General features: G+C 41.7%; 1 protein-coding gene across 3 annotated transcripts in view; it reads right to left on the bottom strand.

The window, feature by feature from the left end:
* celsr3 (cadherin, EGF LAG seven-pass G-type receptor 3) overlaps positions 1–22,776 on the bottom strand; it is a 355,541-nt gene that overhangs the window by 267,641 nt on the left and 65,124 nt on the right. The window lies entirely within an intron of this gene.

Genomic DNA, 22,776 nt, shown 5'->3' with positions numbered 1-22,776 from the left:
TTTTTTAAAAAACAGAAGAAACACAGATGCACTTAAACCAATTAAAAACATAACTGATAACTCTTCTTTTAAAAAAGTTTCATTAAGTTTTCACCCACAGCTGATTTTTATTAAATTACAACACTGTACTTCAGCATAGAGACCTCCCCAGCCTAAGAGCTTAGATGGTGAGAGAGAGCTCCAAATAATATTACAGATATTGTCTCATCAGAGCCCTGTAATTGGAGCTAGTCATCCGTACTTAAAGATCTTTTGAAAAAAATGACCAACAGCTGTCTGCTTTTTGAACAGCTTGCTGTACTTGTTGCCAATCCAACCACATTTCAATAGAAGATGAGCCCTTTTGAGGACATGTCACAGTTGTGGTCCTTTTTAGAATTCGTCAATTACCATAAAAGGTTCCTGCCAAACCTGGTTACAGTGCTCCACCCCTTGAACTCATTATTACAGATTGGGAGAAATTGACAATGCATAAAGCAGTGTGAGGTGGCTTTCCAAAAGACAAAGGACATCTGCAGTCATATCACGTTACGAGTGATGGAAGTGAATGCCCCATAGTCTTTACATTACATCCCCTTAATACTGCAGAGAAAAATTACGCTCAGATTGACAGAGGGACCTTCAGTCTGGTTTTGGGTGTAAAACACTTCAAACAGTACTTGCATGGGAGAGAGTTTACCCTCGTTACTGATCATCAACCACTTTTGCTATTTTCAATCCACAGAAGGGTGTTCCACTAACAGCAGCAGCAAGAATGCATAGATGGGCTCTATTTCTTGGAGGACACAATAACATGATTGAATTCAAGAGGACAACTAATTATGGAAATGCTGATGGATTATCCTGTTTATCTTTGGAAAAGGAGATACCTGAAAAATTTACAAAAGAGGACACTCTTAGACATATTCTCTCTATGACAAATCAAAAATCTCGTTATTAAAGCAGAAATGATCCAAAGGGAAACCAGAAAAGACCCCACATTTTCTCAGGTCTACATGGCAATGCAAACTGGCTGGAATATGCAGCAGAAGTTCCAGTTTCCCTATTTTAACCAGTGCCGGGATGAACTTGCACTTGATGGAGGTTGCCTTTTGAGAGGACTGAGAGCTGTACCATCTATGCTGAGAGCTAAAGTATTGGAGGAGCTATATGCCAGTCATCTAGGCAGGATCAAAATGTAAGCATTGGCTCGAAGCTTTATCTGGGATAGATTAGCATAGTGATCGCCCACCTGTCGATCATGATCGACTGGTCGATCTTTGAGACTTTCCCAGTAGATCCCGAAAAAAAAAGAAAAATAAATACATAAATACTGTTGAGAGATTGTTTCCGGGTTGTGGGGTTTTAGTTCCGTTCTTTCTGCCCAGTGCACATGCGTGTAGCCCCCCCACACTACACAGTGTAATTCAGTGGTCCCCAACCACCAGGCCGTGAGGAAACGATATGAGTCAGCTGCACCTTTCCTCATTCCCTGTCATGCCCACTGTTAAACTTGAACCCACGCGAGGTCATCAGTTGCCTAAACGTAGTGACACCCTCACACCAGGGATCACTGGTTCGCCTCAGGTAACCGGCCGGCGGGAAGTGCCGTTGCTACCGGCCTGGAGCACGGACAGATGGGTGCCGTCTCTAAACCTGTTCACCACACCGAATGTTCGTGGGGAACCCGATGCTAAAATATTCACAGACGACCTAATTCGGGCTCAGGGTTTCATAAGTAGCAGAGCAGCTACCTCACTGCCATCTACTGAAAGTCATCCCTCAGCCGACAGATGCTGCAAGGGGGGGGCGGGTTTGGGCCTGTCACACTCCTCGCTCGGTCGGTCACTCTCTCCGGACTTCGGCCACTGCGGCCCCGGTATGGGGACATCCGGCCCTGACCTTGTCCTCCTCTCACCCCACCCACGACCAGCTGCACCAGGCCAGGGCGTCTGGCGGCGGGTGGGCGGGAGGCTGGAGTTTGGACCCGGAGGCTGTCTAATGAGGCAATGAAGCCCTCAAAACTGCTTTGGTACCTTTAGTCCAAGCAGCCTGCATTTAAAGACAAACCCATTGAGCTTTGTGAGCAGAAAAAACGTGAGCAAGCGGGGCAGCAGCTGAGAGCCACAAAAACTAAATTGCAGAATAAGGAACCTCCTTTGAGTATCACTGTATTCCTGTCGTGTTTAACACCCCCTCCCCCCCCACCCCCCCGTTGGCCGGTCCGCAAGAATATTGTCAATATTAAACCATTCCGCGATGCTAAAATGGGTGGTGACCCCTGGTGTTTATACATTATTTCTACTTCCAGGTTGCAGGGGTTTACTTCCGGTCTTTTCTGCCCCGGTGCTTATGCGCGTAACTAATCGATCTGGGGTCAATCTTGCCTTTCGCTAAGCCCAAGGTAGGGGATCTTGGGCTTAAAAAGGTTGGTGACCACTAGATTAGCAGATCAAGCAGCTTGCTATGCACTATTCAGGATGCCAACACATCCAGAAGAAAGGTATTCACCATTTCATGCAGTCCCAGAGTCAACTCCTCCAATCACCATGGAAGAGACCCCAGAAACTGAGATTGTTTCACAGCCACAAATCTCTCCTGTCAAGGAGGGTAACCATCCCACCCCAGTCAGGAATTCTGCTATCCAACAAGCATAAGATATTCTCTACAGTGATTAAATCTTTAAGCATAGGACAATATTAAATTTACTATGCCGTGGATATCTCTATAGTAGTTGTACTATATACTATACTGTGCATACAGGATAGCTAAGTGGAGAAGCATCCCTACCAAATGTGGTGTAAAGTGCTTCTTTCCTCCGCTAGCCTGCAGGTCAACATTAGGAAAGATGCAGAACCTGCTTAGCCCCTGATCAGGGTCACATGAAGTCAAGAGAGCAGGTGGTGGATGGTCAGATGAGCAGCTGGTGCATATTACAAGTCCTGGTTGTGTGACCACTGACACCAGGCAGACAATCTCTGAAGAATATTAATAATGGCTTGCAACACCTGCTTTAGAGTCACGAAGTCAGAGAAGTACAGCACAGAAACAAGCCCTTTGACCCATCTAGTCTGTGCTGAAATCATTTAATCTGCCTACTCCCACAACCTGCACTGGGACCATAGCCTTCCATGTCTCTAACATCCATGTACCTATGCAAGCTTCTGTTACAAGTTGAAATCAAGTTTGCATCCACTTGTGCTGGCAGCTCACTCCACACTCTCATGACCCCTGATTGAAGACATTTCCCTTCACATTCCCCTTAAACTTCTCACCTTTCACCCTTAATCTATGACCTCTGGTTGTAGTCCCACCCAACCTCTGTGGAAAAAAGCCTTCTTTACCCTATCTATACCCCTCATAATTTTGCATACCTCTATCAAATCTCCTCTCAATCTTCTGTTCTAATGAACAGAATCATAACCTATTCAATCTTCCCTTACAACTCAGGTCCTCCAGATCCAGCAACACCCTTGCAAATTTTCTCTGTACTCTTTCAACCTTGTTTACATCTTTCCTGTAGGTAGGTGACCAAAACTGCACACAATATTCCAACTTAGGCCTCAACAACATCTTATACAACTTCAACATAACATCCCATCTTCAGAAAGACACTGCCCAGAAGGTGCAATGGCAAAGGACATCTACAGAAAATTTTGCCAAAAACAATCATGGTCATGGAAAGAGCATGATCCCTACATCATACATCATGACACATAAACAAACAAACTGTGTACACTGAGTTAGAGTTTATAGTTAAGCAGGGAGGAGCATTGTGTATTTAATATTTCAGTAATATCTGAGTCATATTGTAAATATATTGTTTGATTAAGCATTCTTTGTTGTTTACATAATGCATTGTGGGTTATATGTAAAAGTATGAGAATAGCATGCATCATCAAACCACGTCGTATGTGCACACTTCAATAAAAGTGAAAACAAAGCTAAGGCATGCATTCCCGGCTCAGCATTTCTTTTCAATTAGTTTTTGTTTTAGCGTTACAAAACATAACAGTGGAGAGGATGTTTTCTGTAGTGAAAATGGCAGACCAAATCTGACGGGCCAAAAGGCCTAATTCTGTTTCTTCATATGTCTTATGGTCCGTTCAAGAAACCAAGGCAAAGTGGCTATGCAGGGGATGTTGCACTGTGTGGGGGGAATCCAGGGTGAAGGGTCACAGTATTTACAAACAATAGGGACAATGATACAAAACTTCTCTCAGCTGGTCATGTGAATCTTTGGAACTCTCTTCTTCATACAATGGCAGAAGATGAGCCTTTGAATCTTCTAAAGGTAGAGTGAGATAGATCCTTGCCAAGCAAGGGATGAAAAATTACAAGGAGGTGGAAGTGTGAAAATGAGGTTACAACCAGATCAGCTGCATTGTCATTAAGGGCAAAATGGACACAGGAGGCTGAGAGGTCTTCTCCTGCCAGTAAATCATATCAATATGGCATTGTTAGTGAGACATTTAGTCTACAACAGTCTGATAAAATGAAATAGGATGCCCACAGTCAGGCTTGAAAAGATTAATATGCTGCAGTACAACCTCATGTACTTTATAACAAAAGGGAATCTTTACCCACTAAATTTCTTTTTTTCACAAACAAAAAACATTGTACAACACAATGAGCAATCAGACTACATTGTAAATTCCGAAAACTTGTCTCTTTTGGACTGCATTTGGTGTTGTGATTATACAAGACCAGGAGGTGATTTCTAAATAACACCAGAGGCATAGCAGTAGTGTAAGCATCCAACTGAGATTACACTAAGCTGGCCTTATTTCACCAATATTGATCCATCCAGCTGGTGATTGGCATCAAAGAGCAGGATGTTTGTTTTTGCCAGAATTTAGTGTACACTGTTACTTATCCTATAATGTATTCATAAATGGAGGACGTCTCAGAATGGCTACAGACTTTCTCAAGTTGGAGGGGGAGCAGTCAAAGTCAAGTTTTTGTCATATGCACATGAAGGTACGGGTGCAATGAAAAACTTACTTGTAGCAGCACGACAGGCACATCACATCAGATAAGCACCGTTCACAAGAAAAACATAAATTACACTGGTACCAACAACAAAGGTAGTAAGGAATCTAGTTCCCCAACTTCTGGTAATTCCTTCCCTCTCTCTTCCCCCAGCCCAGTTTCACTCTGCCTCTTCCTCCAGCTGCCTATCACCTCTCTCATGATTCTGCCTTCTTCTACTACCCATAGTGCTTTCCCCTTACATTCCTTCTTCACCTCTCCTGCCTATCTCCTCCCTGCTTACCCTCCCCCACCCCTTGATCTTCCCTCTTCTGGTTTTTCACCTGGCATCTACCAGCCTACTTCCCACTCTCCCCCCCCCCCCCCACCTTCTTTATAGGGCCCCTGCCCCTCCTTCTTCTGTCCTGACGAAGAGTCTCGGCCCGAAACGTTGAATGCTCGTTTCCATGGATGCTGCCCGACCTGCTGAGTTCATCTAGCATGTTGTACTTGTATGTAGTAAGGAACAAGGTCCTGTGTAGTGAGTAAAGAAAGGAGTCGGGAACAAAGCTGAAAAGCAGTACCTATGATAGCAATTGACGGATTACTCCCAATGGCACGTTCTAGTCAGGGTTGGAACAGAAAGGTACAAGAGATGAAGGTGTGGCTGAGGAAATGGTACAGGTGGACAGGGGCAATTTGTACAAGATGTATGGGTTGCAACCTAACTGCAGGGGACATAATATCCTGTTTGGGGAAGGTTTGCTGTTCAACTCAGGAGTGTTTAAACTAGTTTGACATGGGAATGGGAGTCAGAATACTGGGACAGAAAGTGGAAGAATTGAGAGAAAGGTAGATGACATGACCAGTAACTCTAAGGGTGGACAGTGAAAATATAATAGACAAGATAGGAAGGAAATGTTAAAGAGTTTATTTTATTGCTAGCAACATTAATAGTAAGGGAAATTAACTTAAGAGCATAGATAAATACATAGAATTATTTCATGTTGTGGCAATTTCAGAGACTTGGTTGAGAGATGGACAGCAGTGGATGCTCCAGAGTTTGATGTTTCAGAAGTCAGAGCAGGAGATATAAGGAGTGGGGTAGCTGAAATAAGAGACAACATCACAGCTGTACTCAGTAGGGTCATAATGATGGGATCATACACTGACAAAGTCTGTATAGGTAGCTCTCAAAAATAAGAAAGGTACAACCATTCTGAAGGGATAATACTACAGGTTTCCTAATAACTACTGGAACATTGAGGAACAGATTGCTAGCAGATAGGGAAAGGTGCAGAAACAGCAACACACACAAAATGCTAGAGGAACTCAGCAGGCCAGGCAGCATCTATGGAAAAGAGTACAGTCGATGTTTAGGGCCGAGACCCTTCAGCAGAGCTGGGAAGTTGATTGGTGAAAGAGATACAGGGCAGAAGAAGGGGAATCTAATAGGAGAGGATAGAAGGCCATGGGAGAAAGAAAAAGAGGAAGGAGCACTAGAACGAAACAATGGCCAGGCAAGGAGATAAGGTAAGAGAGAGAAAAGGGGAGGGGAATGGTGAGGGGGGGGGCATTACTGGAAGTTAGAGAAATTGATATTCATGCCATCAGGTTGGAGGCTGCCCAGACAGAATATAAAGTGTTGCTCCTCCAACCCAAGTGCGACCTCATCACAACAGTAGAGGAGGCCATCCTATTAGAATCCCCCTTCTCCAGCCCTGTAACTTTTTCACCAATCGACTTCCCAGCTCTTTACTTCACCCCTCCCCCACATAGTTTCACCTATTACTTTGTTTCATCCTCCCCTCTCCCCACCTCCTAAATCTGGCTCCTCATCTTTTTTCTCCAGTCCTGCTGAAGGGTCTTGGTCCAAAATTCACTGTACTCTTCTCCACATATGCTGCCTGGCCTGCTGACTTCCTCTAGCCTTTGTGTGTTTTGCTTGAATTTCCAGCATCTGCAGATTTTCTTTTGTTTGTGGAAGGTGCCGAAACAGCCAGGTTGTTGTCATGAGTGACTTCAAATTCTCCAACACAGAGCGGGACCTCCTAACTGCAAGAGGTTTAGATGGGGCAGAAATTATTAGATACATCCAAGATAGGGAAATCAGTATGTAGATTGTATAACAGGAGGAAGGGCCGTACTGAAGCTGGTGTTGGGTAATGAGCCTGGCCAGGTGACCAATGTTTCATGGGAGAACACTTAAGGAGCTCTGACCACAGCTCCATAAGCTTTAAGACAGCTATGAAAAAGGGTAAGTACTCATGCTCTCTTTTGCAGGAGAGTAGTAAATTGAAAGCTATGAAACTATTAAGCAGGAACAAGGTTAAGTTAATTGGTAACAGCTGTTGTTTGGGCATGTACAAGGGTTGGCACAAAATTGTGGGCCGAAGGGCCTGTACAGTGCTGTATTGTTCTATGTTATGTTTTTTACACATCTGATATGGAGGGTGTTTAAAGAACAATCACAGAAGATTGGCAAGGTAAAGAGCCTTTGGCTTACACGAGAGGTGGAGAATTTAGTCAAGAAAAAGGAAGTGCATGTAAGGTTTAGAAAGCTAAAATCAAACAGTGCCCTTAAGGATTATAAGCAAGCTAGAAAAGAACTCAAGAACCAGGAGAGGCTATAAAGTCCTCAGCAGGTGCGATGAAAGAGAATCTCAAGGCATTCTAAACCTACATCAAGAGCAAGAGAATAATAAGGGGAAAAGGGTAGGAAAATTCAAGGATAAAGGAAGGAACGTGTGCTTGGAGCTGGAGGATGTAGGAGAAATGAATCATTTGCATTGGTATTTTCCAAGAAACAGGAAAGTAAAGGATAGAGAGATCAGCGTGGAGTATGCTAATGTGCTAGGGCATTCTGAGACGAAGGAAGAGGAAGTAATAAGTCTTTTGAAGAACATTAAGGTGAACATACACCAGGCTATTGACAGAGACAAGGGATGAGATTATTGGAGCTTTGATCAAGAACTGCAAATCCTCTTTATCTACAGGTGAGGTCCCACAGGATCAGCAAGTAGTTAATATTGTTACGTCATTTAAGAAAGAAAATAAGGATAACCTTAGTACTATAGAATGGTGAGTCTCACATCAGTGAGAGAAGCTACTGGAAAGCTTCTTTGGGATAGGAATTATAAACAACTTGAAGAGCCATGCTTAAATAGGGACAGTCAGCACACTTTTGTACAGGGTAAGACTTGTCTTACTTGGTCGACTGAGTTTTTTGAGAAGGTGATGAAGATGATTGATCAGGGTAGAACTGTAGATGTTGTCTATGTGGATTTTAGTAAGGTGTTTGATAAGCTTCTGTACAGTAGGCTCATCCAGAAGATCAAGATGCATGGATTCTATGGTGTCTTGGCAATTTGGGTTCTGAACTGATTTACCCAAGAAATGTGGTCAATGAGCAGGGATCCATTTTGGGACTTCTACTGTTTGTATTATATACAAATGACATGGATTAAAATGTAGATGGATGGGTTACTAAAGTTTGCAGACAATACAAACATTGCTGGCATTGTTGATAGTGTAGAAGATACAGTGGCATATAGATCAGCTGCAGATATGGGTAGAAAAACAGCAGTGGAATTTAATCCAGATAAATGAGAGATGTTTGAGAGATCAAAACATAAAGAGGCAGTATGCAGTTAATCACAGGGCCCTTAACAGTGTTGATGTACAGAGGGATTTTTGGGTCTAACTCTATAGCCAACTGAGACTGGTACAGAAAACTAGGTGCAGAAAATCTGACTATATCTATTTTAAATTCAAGGTATCTATTTCAGTCGAGGGCAGATTGTTTATATGATGTCAGTCATATTTGATGGGTCACTGAGATTACCAACATGAGAAATGGGGTGGGGGGGGTAAAAGGTCATATTCTTGCAGCAAGTGATGATGGATTAAATTGTGTTTATTTTGAACACAGAGGTAAATAGATTTGCTCCACATTAAACAAAGCTATACATCAATGCTGATACAAATAGTATATTCATAATGGTTTGTAAAATAAATCACTAAACAAAAATGAACTATCTCCATTAGCAGCTCTTTTATGTTTAGAAATTAAATATTCTTTGTACCAAATAGATCTTTGAAAATGTAAACTGAAGCTTGTGCAACTCCTTTTCAAGTATTCACTGTGAAATCATGCACAAATACAAAGACAGGCCAAAATTTAAATCCAAGAATGAGTAGAAAATGGAAAACAGAGCAGCTCACAGATATATTGTCCACTGCCAAGTTGTTAGTCATGTTCAGACAGCTCTGCTTTCAATTGTCATTAATGTTTATTATGCTTGCTCTACTGAAACATCTCCTGTATTCCACAACAGAAGCTTGGCTGCTATTTAATGTTCAAAATAAATTCTGCCCTTTGTGTGAGATTTTTGACAGTTTTTCAGCTTTGACAACCAAGCATTCTAAATTCCCAACTGGAATGCAGGAGGGATGAACCAGGGATTGTAAATAAATCAACAAAAATGTGAGCAAAATAGAACACTGCTACTATGTACAAAGCCAGCAAAACTACCAAGCATTGCATTTCAGCTTCTCAAAAGACTGAAAATGGGATTTTCTGTCAGTCTCAGGCCTAGGCATTCAAAGTGTGAAGAACAAATGCATAAATCAAGTACCAGACTCACGTCTCCACTAATTTCATTTTAACTTGGTATCAAAAATACTTAGGGCTGGGATTTGTATGTTCTGTTAGTCGATCAATTCCTTGATTTATCCCCCTACCTCTCAAACCCTTAGACAACCTCTGGGAAAGTGGTACTCTGCCTGACCTCAATTTGGTACTCCTTTTACCATGTTAGGAGATTTCCAAGTATGAAATGTAATAAGGAAGCCTTGCTATACCTGCTTAGGCCTTTATCAAGACCATTAGTAGAGTACCTCATAAGAGTTTTGGCCTGCTTAAGGAAGAATATTTTACTAAGGGATAGCATCCCGAGATATTTAGGTTGCTCATTGAATACGTCACTAAACTTGCTCATTTCTATAGATGTATGGTGGAGTGCATTCTGACTGGTTACATCTCAGCCTGGTGTGGAGTGACAAATCCACAGGATTGCAAAAGGGTGCAGAGGGCTATAGATTTAGCTGGACACAATTCTCCCCACCATCACAGAATCTGCATGAGACAGTACCTCAAGGTGGCGGCATCCACGGCTAATTATCCTCACCATCTGGGACACATATTCTTCACACTACTACTGTCAGGGAGGAGGTAGAGAAGCCTGAAGACCAATTCAGAAACAATCTATGACCCCATGAACACCATTGCATAATCCCTGTTTTTGCGCTATTTATTTTGTCATGTATAGTCATTTGTCATTAATTTATAGTCATGTAATGTCTTTGCACTGCACTGCTGCCACAAAACAACAAATTTCTTTCATGCCCTATAGGATAGTGATAATAAACCTAATTCTGATTCTGCTACTTTTATGATCTGTAAATTTGTCCCTTGCTCTATTATACTATTTACACTCTTATTTTCTTAGCTGCATGTGTAATTATCATTCCTCCTTTGAAAATACAGCTCAATAGTATTTATTACAAATCCAGTCATTGTCTTGTTCATAAACTTGGTTGTTCATGGCTTTATATTGACATTAATTTGCAATTTATATGCTCAGTCTACAAGATTAACAATGCTGCTTTGTATTTCCCCCCGTGTCTATTAAAACAATATATTTTGATACTGTATTTAGAAATGGAATTCAAACAAGTAACAGAGTGACATTCATCAGATCATGTTATTCTTTACATAGTCGAGGATCTCAGCATTTGGAAATGTTGTCAGCCAGGGACAGAAGAACAATATTTAAATAAAAGCTAAAACACCTGATATTTCTAAAATATATAACTAATATCTTTGCATCAGCTTGGGGCAAACAGACCCAAACCCCCTTTCCTGTGCATGCTTTTGTAGAATAGATATTAATGAAGTAATGCTGAGCAAAATAGTTATGTAACATAACTGAACCTATTATTCACTCAAGAAGAGTGAATAGGAGGCATAGAGGACAAGGCCAAACAAAGGAAATAAATTAAAACACAAGAAATTCCACAGATGCTCAAAATTTTGAGCAACATCAACAAAGTGCTGGATGAATTCAGCAAGTCAAACAGCATCCATGAGAGAAATGAACAATCAAGACCTTTTCCCAAGGCTAGAAATGGGGAAGAAGCATGAATAAGAAGGTGGATGAAGGGAAGGAGGACAAGCTGGCAGGTGATAGGTAAAACCAGGTGAGAGGGAAGATGGGTGGGTGGGAAAGGTGGGGGGGTGAAAAGAAGAAAGAAGCTTGGAGATGAAAGGAAGAAGAGGTAAAGGTCTGAAGAAAAAGAAACATGATAGGAGTGAACAGTGGCCCATGAAGAAAGCAGAAAAGGAAAAATACCAGAGGGAGGTGGTGGGCAGGAGAGGAGAAAGGTTGAGAGGGAAACCAGAACAGATAATGGAAAAAGAGAAGGGAAAGGGGGAAGAAATCATCAAAAAGTTGGAGAAATCAATGTTCATGCTATCAGGCAGGAATGAGGCATTACTCCTCCAACCTGAGTGTAGCCACATTGTGGTGCCATAGACTGACATGTCAGAATGGAATGGGAAGTCCAATTAAAATGGGTGGCCACCAAGAAATGTTCTTTTGCGACGGACAGAGGGAAGGTGCTCAACAACATGATTCCCTAATCTACAGCGGGTCTCACTGAAGTACAGGAGGTGTCACCTGAGAACCAGATACAACAGGTGACCCAACAGACTTGCAGGTGAAGGGTGGTCTCACCAGGAAGAACTGAATGGACCCTGAATGGCGGTGAAGGGGTAGGTGAAGCACTCGTCACACCTGCCAGGAGGGAGATCAGCGGGGAGGGATGAGTGGACAAGGGAATCATGAAGAGTGATTGCTGCGAAGAGTGATTGCTGCAAAGAGTGAGAGAGAAGGTGTAGGAAAAGATATGTAGTAGAATCCTGTTGTAGATGGCGGACATGATGGAAAATGTTATGCTGGATACAGAAGCTCACAGGGTGGTAGGTAAGGACAAGTGGAACCCTAACTCTATGGAAGAGGGAGGAAGGACGAGGGCAGATATGTGGGGAATGGAGGATGAGAGGTTGAGAGGTTGGTCATGACTAGACTGAGCTCCTTCCTCAGCAAGGACCTGAACCCACTGCAATTTGCCTATCTCCACAATAGGTCAACAGCAGATGCAATCTCAATGGCTCTTCACACGGCCATAGACCACCTGGACAATATAAACACCTATGTCAGGATGCTGTTCATTGACTATAGCTCAGCATTTAACACCACCATTCCCACAATCTTGATTGATAAGTTACATAACTTGGGCCTCTGTACCTCCCTCTGCAATTGGGTCCTCAACCTCCTAACCAGAAGACCACAATTTGTGTGGATTGGTGATAATTTATCCTCCTTGCTGACAACCAATACTGGTGCACCTCAGGGGTGTGTGCCTAGCCCAATGCTCTACTCTCTATATCCCCATGACTGTGTGGCTAGGCATAGCTCAAATACCAACGATAAACTTGCTGATGATACAACCATTGTTGGTAGAATCTCAAAAGGAGATGAGAGGGTGTACAAGAGCAAGATATACCAACTAGTGAAGAGGTGTCGCAGCAACAACCTCGTCCTTAACGTCAGTAAGATGGAAGAGCTGATTGTGGACTTCAGGAAGGGTAGGACAAGGGAACACATTCCAATCCTCATAGGGGGATCAGAAGTGGAGAGACTGCACTGTTTCAAGTTTCTGGGTGTCAGGATCTCTGAGGACCTAACCTGCTCCCAAGACATCGATGCAGCTGTAAAGAAGGCAAGACAGCGACTATACTTCATTTGGAGTTTGAAGATTTTTGGTATGTTAACAAAAACACTCAAAAGCTTCTACAGATGTACCGTGGTGAGCATTCTGACAGGCTGCATCACTGTCTGGTATTGCGGGGGGTGGGGGGGTGGGGGGGGAGAAGCTCCTGCACAGGACCAAAAGAAGCTTCAGAGGGCCATAAATTTTGTCAGCTCCATCTTGGGTACTAGCCTACAAGGTACCCAGGATATCTTCAAGGAGCGGTGTCTCAGAAAGGCAGCGTCCATCATTAAGGACCCCCAGCACCCAGGGCGTGCCTTTTTCTCATTGTTACCATCAGATAGGAGATAAAGAAGCCTGAAGGCACACACTCAGCAAATCAGGAACAGCTTCTTCACCTCTGCCATCTAATTCTTAAATGGACATTGAACCCGTGATCACTAACTCACTTTTTAAATATATATTATTTCTGTTTTTGCATGATTTTTAATCTATTCAATATACATATACTGTAAGTTATTTATATTATGTATTGCATTGAACTGCTGCTGCTGTTAACAAATTTCAGGACATATACCAGTGATAATAAATCTGATTCTGATTCTGAGGGGAGCGTCGATGGTACTGGAAGGGAAACCTTTTTCTTTGAAAAAGGATCTCATTTCAGAAATTCTAGAATAGAAAATCTCACCTTCAGAACACACACAGAGTAGACCGAGATTTGAAGGGGCATTTTTACAAGTGACAGGCTGGGAAGAGATATAGTCAAGATAACTATGAGAAACAGTAGATTTGTAAAATATATCAGTAGATAGTCTTTCTCGATAGATGGAAGCAGAGATAGTGAGAAAAAGGAGAGAGGTGTTAGAAATAGACCGAGTAACTTTGAGAGCAGAGTGAAAGTTGGAGACAATGTTGATGAAATTGATAAGCCCAGCATGGATGTAGGAAGCAGCACCAATGCAAATGTCTAGTCCATGCCAAACTACTTAAACTGCCTATCTCATCAACCTGCACTGGGACCATAGCTTTCCATAACTCTACTATCCCTGTACCTATCCAAAATTCCCTTAAATGTTGAAATCCACCTCACATGCAGTTGTGCTGACGGCTCATTACACTTTCAGGACCCTCTGAGTGAAGACGTTTCCCCTCGTGTTCCCCTTAAATTTTTTACCTTTCATCCTAAGCTGATGATCTCTGGCTGTGGTCCCACACAACCTCAGTGGAAAAAGCCTACTTATATTTACCCTATCTATAACCCTCATAATTTTGAATAACTCCATCATATCTCCTCTCAATCTTTTTCATTCCAAGGAATACAGTCCTAACTTATTGAATCTTTCCTTATAACTTGGGTCCTCCGGAGCTGGCAACATCCTTGTACACTTTCAACCTTATTTACATCTTTCCTGTTGGTAGGTGATGAAAACTGCACACAATACTCCAGATTAGGCCTCACCAACGTCTTATACAACTTCAACATAACATCCTATCTCCCGTACTCAATACTTTGATTTATGAAGTCCAAAGTGTCAAAAGCTTTCTTTACGACCCTATCTACCTGTGACATCACTTTCAATGAGTCATGGACTTTTATTCCCAGATCTCTCTTTTCTTCCGCAGTCCTCAGTGCCCTATCATTCACTGTGTAAATCCTACTCTGGTTGGTACAATCAAAGTGCAATGCCTTGCACTTGTCTACATTAAGTTCCATCTGCTATTTTTCAGCCCATATTTCCAGCTGGTCCAGATCCCACTGCAAAACACGAGAGCCCTCCTTGTTGTCCACTACAATCTTGGTGTCATCCGCAAATTTGCTGATCCACTTAGCCACATTATCATCCAAATCATTGATATAGATGACAAACAACGATGGGCCGAGACTGATCCCTGTGCACTCCACTAGTCACGGCCTCCAGTCAGAGAGGCAACCATCTACAACTACTCTCTGGTTTCTCCCACAAAGCCAGTGTCAAATCTAATTTCTCACCTCTTCTTGAATGCCAAATAACTGAAACCTTCTTGACCAAACTCTCATTAAGGATCTTGTCAAATGCTTTGTTAAAGTCCATGTAGACAATATCTACTGCCTTGCCTTCATCAACTTTCCAAGGAACTTACTTGAAAAACTCGATTTTTTTGACTCGATTGGTTAGACATGACCCACCACACACAAAGCCATGCTGACTATCCTTAATAGTGTAAGTCCATCCAACTACTTATAGTATATACCTTAGAGTACCTTCCTATAACTTTCCCATTACTGATGTCAGAGTTACCAGCCTATAATTTCCTGGCTTAATTTTAGAGCCTTTCTTAAACAGCGAAACAATATTGGCTATCCTCTGGTACTTCACCTATCACTAAGAATGATTTAAATTCTCTGCTAGGGCCCCAGCAATTTCTGCACTTGCCTCCCGCAATGTCCGAGGGAACACCTCATCAGGCCCTGGGGACTTATCCATCCTAATTTGCCTCAGGACAGCAAAACCCTCTTCCTCTGTAATTTGTACCGGGTGTCCAAGAAGTCGATGCCACTTTGCCTCATTTCTATAGACTCTGTGTCCATCTCCTGAGTAAATACAGAAGCAAAAAATTAATTTAAGATCTCCCTCCCCCTCCTCTTTTGGCTCCACACACGGATTACTATTCTGATATTCCAATGGCCCAATTTTGTCCCTTATAATCCTTTCATTCTTAACATATCTGTAGAATCCCTTAGGATTCTCCATCACATTGTTTGCTAGGACAACCTCATGCTTTCTTTTAGCCCGCTTGATTTATTTCTTAAGTGTTCTCTTGCATTTCTTGTACTCCATAAGCACCTCATTGTTCCTACCTGCCTATACCCGCACTGCACCTCCTTATTTTCTTAACATGGGTTTCAATATCTCTTGAAAAACAAGGTTTCCTACACCTGTTATCTTTACTTTATTATGAAAGGCATAGGCAAGTCTTGTAATCTCAAATTTTCGCTTCTAAAGGTTTCCCACTTACCAAGTACATTTTTGTCAGAAAACAGCCTGTCCCAATCCACACTTGCCAGATCTTTTCTGATACCATCAAAACTGGCCTTTTTCCAATTTAGAATCTCAACACACGGACCAAACCTATCTTTATGCATATTTACATTGAAACTAATGGCTTGTGATCACTAGATGCAAAGTGCTCCCCTACATAAACTTCTATCACCAGCCCTGTATCATTCCCTAATAGTAGATCAAGTATTGCACTCTGTATTGATGGGACTTCTACATACTGATTATGGAAACTTTTCTGAACACATTTGACAAACTCTATCCCATCTAATCCTTCTACATATGGGAGTCACAGACACTATGTGGAAAGTTAAAATCACCTATTATAACAACCTTATGCTTCTTTCTACAGTCTGGTCTCTCTACAAATTTGTTCCTCTATCTCGGACTGCTGGGTGATCTGTAATTACATCCCATAATGTGATTGTACCTTTCTTACCACCTTTAACAGCTCACTAGAAAAGTTCTCTAGTCTGGCCTGACTGAGCACTGCCATGATATTTTCCCTGACTAGTTATGCCCACTCCAAATTTAGTCCTGCCCGCTCTGTCAAGTGTAATACAACGGAACCCTGGAATATTGAGCTGCCAGCTCTACCCCTCCTGCAAGTCTCACTCATGGTTGCAATATCATAACCCTAGGTGTTGATCCATGCCTGAGCTCATCTGCCTTTCCTGTGATACTTCCTGCTATACACAGCTTGAGGTGCTATTTGCACCATACTCAACCTTCTGATTTCTGACTGTCTAAGGTAGTGGTCACCAACCTTTAAAAGCCCAAGATCCCCTACCTCGGCCTTAGTGAAAGGCGAGATCGACCCCAAATCGATTAGTTACCTGCATGCGCAGAAAGACCGGAAGTAAAACCCCGCAACCTGGAAGTAGAAATAATACATGAACACCAGGGGTCACCACCCTTTTTTGCACCATGGACCGGTTTAATATTGACAATATTCTTACGGACCAGTCGACGGGGGGGGGGGGGGGGTTTAAACACAACGGGAAAACAGTGATACTCGAAGCAAGTTCCTTATGTCCAGTCTATTCTGCAATTTAGTTTACGTTGCTCTCAGCACTTAGCTGCTGTCTCGCTTGCTCACATTTTTTCCGCTGGAAAAAAACGCAAATGGATTTGTCTTTAAGTGCAGGCTGCTTGGACTCAGGGTACTGAAGCAGTTTTGAGTTCTTCATTGCCTCATCAGTCAGCCTCCCGCCCGCCTGCCGCCAGACGCCTTGGCCAGGTGCGGCTGTTCTCGTGCCAGGTCCACGGTGGTCGCAGTCCAGAGAGAGCGACTGACCGACCGAGCAAGGAGTGCGACAGGGTGCACGTCCGCCCCCCCCCCCCCCTGTAAGATCTATCGGCCGACTAAAGTTTGTTTCAGTAGATTGAAGCGAGGTAGCTGCTCTGATACTTTCAGAACCCTGAGCCCGAATTAGGTCGTCTGCGTATATTTTTAGCACCGGGTTCCCCAAGAACATTCGGTGTGCTAAACAGGTTTAGAGGTGGCGCCCATCTGTCCGCGCTCCAGGCCAGTAGCAATGGCACTTCCCGCCGGCTGCATGTGGCACCGGTTACCTGAGGCCAACCAGTGATACCTGGCGCGAGGGTGTCACTGCGTTTAGGCGACTGATGACCTCGCGTGGGTTCAAGTTCAACAGTGGCTGTGACAGGGAATGAGGAAAGTGCAGCTGACTCATATTGTTTCCTCGTGGCCCGGTGGTTGGGGACCACTGAATTACACTGTGTAGTACGGGGGGGCTACACGTATGCGCACTGGGCAGAAAGATCGGAACTAAAACCCCGCAACCCAGAAACAATCTCTCAACAGTATCTGTGTATTTGTTTTTCTTTTTTTTTGGGATCTACTGAGAAAGTCTTAAAGATCAACCAGTCGATCGCGATCGACGAGTTGGCGACCACTAGTCCAAGGTCTCAACTACATCTGTCTCCACAACCTCAGCACTAACTATTCTGCCACTCTGGTTCCCATCCCCTTGCAACTCTAGATTAAACCCAACGTGCAGTAATAGCAAACCTTTTTGCTAGGATAAAAGTTCCCTTCCAGTTCAGGTACAAACTAGTGCTTCTCCACAGAGATTCTCATAACCAGTTATTTTGCAGTACGCTGAGAAACATCACGGTTCCACACAATAAGTTAAGAGCATTCACTATGAATTGATTCACTATTGTGCAAATAAACTTGGTTGATCATCTGAATTGAGAAAACATTCAAATAGATTAACATGGTGGATGTAGTTCCGAGATTTATTGACTCAAAATGAGTATAAATAAACTGAAGTAAAATTAGTGCATTTCAAGCTTCATAATATTCCATATATCCTTACATTATAGGACATGTAACCTTCAAAAGCATACAATAAAAGAAAACAGGAGCAGAATTATGACTGTTTATTCCCCTCCATAAATGCTGCCTGATTTGCTGAGCTTTGTGTACATTACTCAAGTTTTCCAGCATCTACAAAATCCCTTGTGTTTATCTAAAATCTGCCAGTCTAGTATTAAAGTCTTAAAGGTGTCAGGTAGGAATTTTACAGTATAACAAATACATTATCCACTTCAACTTTCCCCTTTGCCTCTTCAAAATATTCAACCAAGTTAGCCAGACACTACCTCTCCCTAACAAATCATTGTTGACTAGCCGTCATTAATCTGTAGTTACTTTAAATGTTTATGCACTCCCTTAGCAATAATTTGCACACCACCAATTAAACCAATCAATCTATAATTACTTTGTTTATCCCTTCTTCCTCTTTTAAACAATACTACAACAGTGCTCTGAGACTGAACTCTGTTTCCAATCCACATCTGCTACATTACTTCCCAGTCTAGTAAAACCAGACTTACTCTGTCTTAAAATCTTATTCCTATTTAGCCAGGAAGGCATACAGGAGTGACATAGAGCTGCTGGTTGAGCAGTGTCACAGCAATAACCCAGCACTCAATGTCTGTAGGACCAAGGAATTGATTGTGGACTTCAGGAAGGAAAAGTTGAGGGAACACACACGGCGGGTGAGCAGTTTCAAGTTCCTGGGTATCAACATCTCTGAGGATCTATCCTAGGCCCAACATACTGATGCCATTACCAAAAACAAACACAACAGTGGCTACATTACATTAAGAGTTTAGGAAGAATTGATATGTCAGCAAAGATGCTCACAAATTTGTACAGATATACTGTGGAGAGCATTCTAAATGGTTGCATCCCCAATCTGGTAGGTAGGGGCTACAGCACAGGATTGGAAAAAGTTGAAGGAAGTTGTACATTCTACCAGTTCTATCATATGCACTAGCCTCCCTAGCATTCAGGACACCTTCAAATGGTGATGCTTCGGAAAGGCGGCATTCATCATTAAGGACCACCATCACCCAGAACATGCTCTCTTATCATTGCTACCATTGGTACAGGAGCCTGAAGACACACACTCAACGTTTCAGGAACAGTTTTGTCCCCTCTGCCAGATTTCTGAACATAAAATGAACCCATGAACATTACCTCAGTATTTTTTCCTCTCCAAGATGGTGCTACCAAAGATGTGTAACAGCTTACTGGTTGTTTGAAAGCAAAGGAATTCAATTAAAATCATTATTAATAACACTTTTTTAAGTAAATTGTGGTACAAACAGTGAAGAGGCAAGTGAAGGCAAAGTGAATTCATGAAATGTGCCCTGCTGGTGTGCTGCAAAATCGACACACTTGGAATTGGAGCTGTGCTGGTTGGACTGAACGATTAGGAAGGGAGAAGGTGGGACAGAGAAGTTCCAATGCCCATCCAGCTGGCCTGGGTGTGAGGATAGATCATTCTAAGCACCAGGTTGATTTGGAGAGGTCGAGAATAACTTCTGTAGCAGCAAAATCTACATCCAAAGTGAATTGCTGGGCAGCATGTTCTAGGCCCAGAGCAATTTGCTGCTGCGAGGCCTGGGTCCTAATGCAAGGTATAATATGCTGTTTGAATAATCTAAATGCTGGCAAAGATAGACTGGAAGACAAGGGTGTCAGGTAAGGTTGGATTGCTCTGGGCACTGATCTGATTAGTCAAGATTGAGAATGGCTTCTCCGGCAGCAAAATCTAGGCAGAAGCAAATTGCTGTGGTAGGGCTGGGTCCTAATGTGAGGTTCAGACAATTTAAACACAACCCCAGATAGTCTGGCAGCTCCTCTGTCCACGAAGCTAAGGCTGTGAGACTGCCTCCAGCTGCTGTTCTTAATGTCTGCGAACTTTGTGGCGATTTGCCCTGCTAAATGATGAAATGAATACTGATGCTTTGGGCCTACTCTGGGCTGCTCCGGAAATTGAATCTAAGGACTCAATTTGGTTTTGCTGTTGGTGTTGCTCATTTCCATTGTTTGCATGAGTTGTGTGTTTTTTCCTCCTCTTTCTCCGGAGGCACTGGGAGTTGGCCTTACTTTTTCTTTAAAATTGGATTCTTTTGGGTTCCTTGCTTTGCAATTGCCTATAAGCAAACAAATCTCAAGGTTGTATAATTTATACATTCTTTGATAATAAATGTACTTTGAATCTTTTTGCACTATATAATGTAAATATATATACTTCTTACTGTAATTTATAGATTTTATTCTCTATTGCAAAGTACTGCCACCGCAAAATGACATATGCTAGTGATACTAAACCTGATGCTCATAAATCCTGCAGTCTAGTTCAGAAGCTGTGAAATGAAGTTTAAATACAGATGTTCTGTAAAAGTAGGGGAGGAAAATTCCTGGAAAGTTTCATCCAGAGTTACAGTTACATCCCAAAGGAATTCATGCAGGTGAAGGTGCAAGTGTCAAGGAGCAAAGATTCAAGCAGTTGAAAAAGAAACATTGCTGTAGGGTAATATGCACAATGTTTTTATTTCCTGTGAAGATAAGCAGAAAAACAAGATATATACACAATGCACAACATGATATTATGCCTCAAAATGCTATTCAAATAAGAAATTGAAGTTATTAAGAAGAGAGAGAGAAAAAAGACGAGAAGTGTACTATTGGTGGGGAACTAAAACGAAATCTAGAGGAAATAGTAGCTTTTATTGCAATCATAAATTAGAGTCCTATGATACATTATTGCTGCCCCTGTCAAAGGAAAGTCTGGTGAGAAATTTAGAAAGAGAAATATTCATCTGTATTCGTTCATTTCTAAACAAGCAACACTGGATGGACATTGCACTCCTTTTGTCAGTGCATCCAGAGTTAAGGATTAAAGGAAAGACAGAGTATACAAATCACAAGATTATTTATTTGTTTAATTTGGCTTTGAAATACATTGAAGGAAATTATCTTTGAAGGGATGGGGTGGGAATAGAGGCCGATCTTCATAGGATCAGACATTGGGAAAGGAAGCAGCTGGATTAATGGAGAAGTGAATATCTAAGAGCATCAAAGCAATTTTCATCATTATACAATGCATGTTTGAGAAGGAAATAGATGAAGACCAAAATAAAACAAAACTTTGACGTGCTGAAATTGGTAAATAATGATGGAGCACCACGAATTAGTAAGTGACATGTGGGGAAATCTTTGGGTAAGAAGCACACAGAGCACAAAATGCATGAACAACCAAGGACAGGATGACACAAGAATGCAATGAGATGCCAGATGTAAGTAATTAGGAAAGCAAGGAAGAACTGTGAAATCAAGAGATTAATAAACAAAATAAAATACAACAATTGGAAGTTGGACCACGAAAGGTTAAGAATAAAATCAAGGTATGTTGTGTTAAATTACTGTCTTTTTCAGCAGGGTGACAAATCAGATGGAATTGCTTAAAGGATGAGAAATATCACATGGCAGTCAAACTTGCATGAAATAAAACCCCTTCAAAAGATGGATTATAACAGAACATTAGGAAAAAACAGGGAAGAATTGGTACATATACAAATATAAATATTTAATAATGTTGGAAAACAACATAGGTCTAGAGGACTGGTGGTCCACCATTGATCAGAGTTCATCCTGTGGTTCTTCACTGAGAATTTACTTCTTCAGGATATGCAATGTAACCAGCATGATTCATCTAGACGCTTGCCAGTGTTCTGATCCATGTTTTGTACCCACATGACTTTTGAATAATAGCCTAGACTTTCTAGAATTTACAAGATAATTTCCATCACCAATGGATTCTGTAGGGAGGTTTCATTTTAATTAGCCTTCTCAAATTAGGGCCAATTTAGCAAGTGGACATGACTGCTGATTTACATTATCACATCACCTATCTATTACCTAGACTAACTTCCATGTACCATCAAACATCTATTTGTTTCCTTGGACTGGATATTTCTAATTCTGCTTAATCCCCTATATGTAATCTATCCACATATACTGGTATCTTTAAAAATTGTTAAATCACTAGATTTAACAGTTAACATATCATTAATAACCATTGAAGAGCAAAAGTCCCCAAAAAAACTATCAATTTGTCACTGTACACTAAATAGCAATAATAAATTGTTCTCAAACACTTCAGTAAAAAAAATCAGATCAAATGACCACTCTATCCTATTGGGCAATATGGCACAGAAACAGAATATGAAATATTCTTAATTTAGAAAGAAACAAAGTAATGTCCAAAACTAATTCCATCTTGTGTGCAGATTTCTTTAAATTGTATTGGTAATGAGCAACACCTAATTACAGACCCTGTAACTCCTACGATAAGCTTCATTTGGTAACTGAAATTAATAGGGCTGCAGAGAGCTCTAAACCCACTTCCAATACAAAAATTCAGTCTGGCTCGGAACTAAGAACTTAATCGAGAAATGGATATTGTGGAAGAGGAATTGTTTATTTCTCTTGAGGACTCATTATGAAACACAGGTAATCCAGAACCAATCTATAGTAGACCTTTTGGCCCAAATTCAAGGAGAAAGGCTGCAGTGTTAAAGTTCAAAATAACCCAGAGGTGTTTTGTTTCCATTGCACAATTAA

The sequence above is a fragment of the Hemitrygon akajei genome, chromosome 19, assembly GCF_048418815.1.
Source record: "Hemitrygon akajei chromosome 19, sHemAka1.3, whole genome shotgun sequence".
Taxonomy (NCBI): domain Eukaryota; kingdom Metazoa; phylum Chordata; class Chondrichthyes; order Myliobatiformes; family Dasyatidae; genus Hemitrygon; species Hemitrygon akajei.
This window is presented reverse-complemented; position numbering and strand designations above follow the sequence as displayed.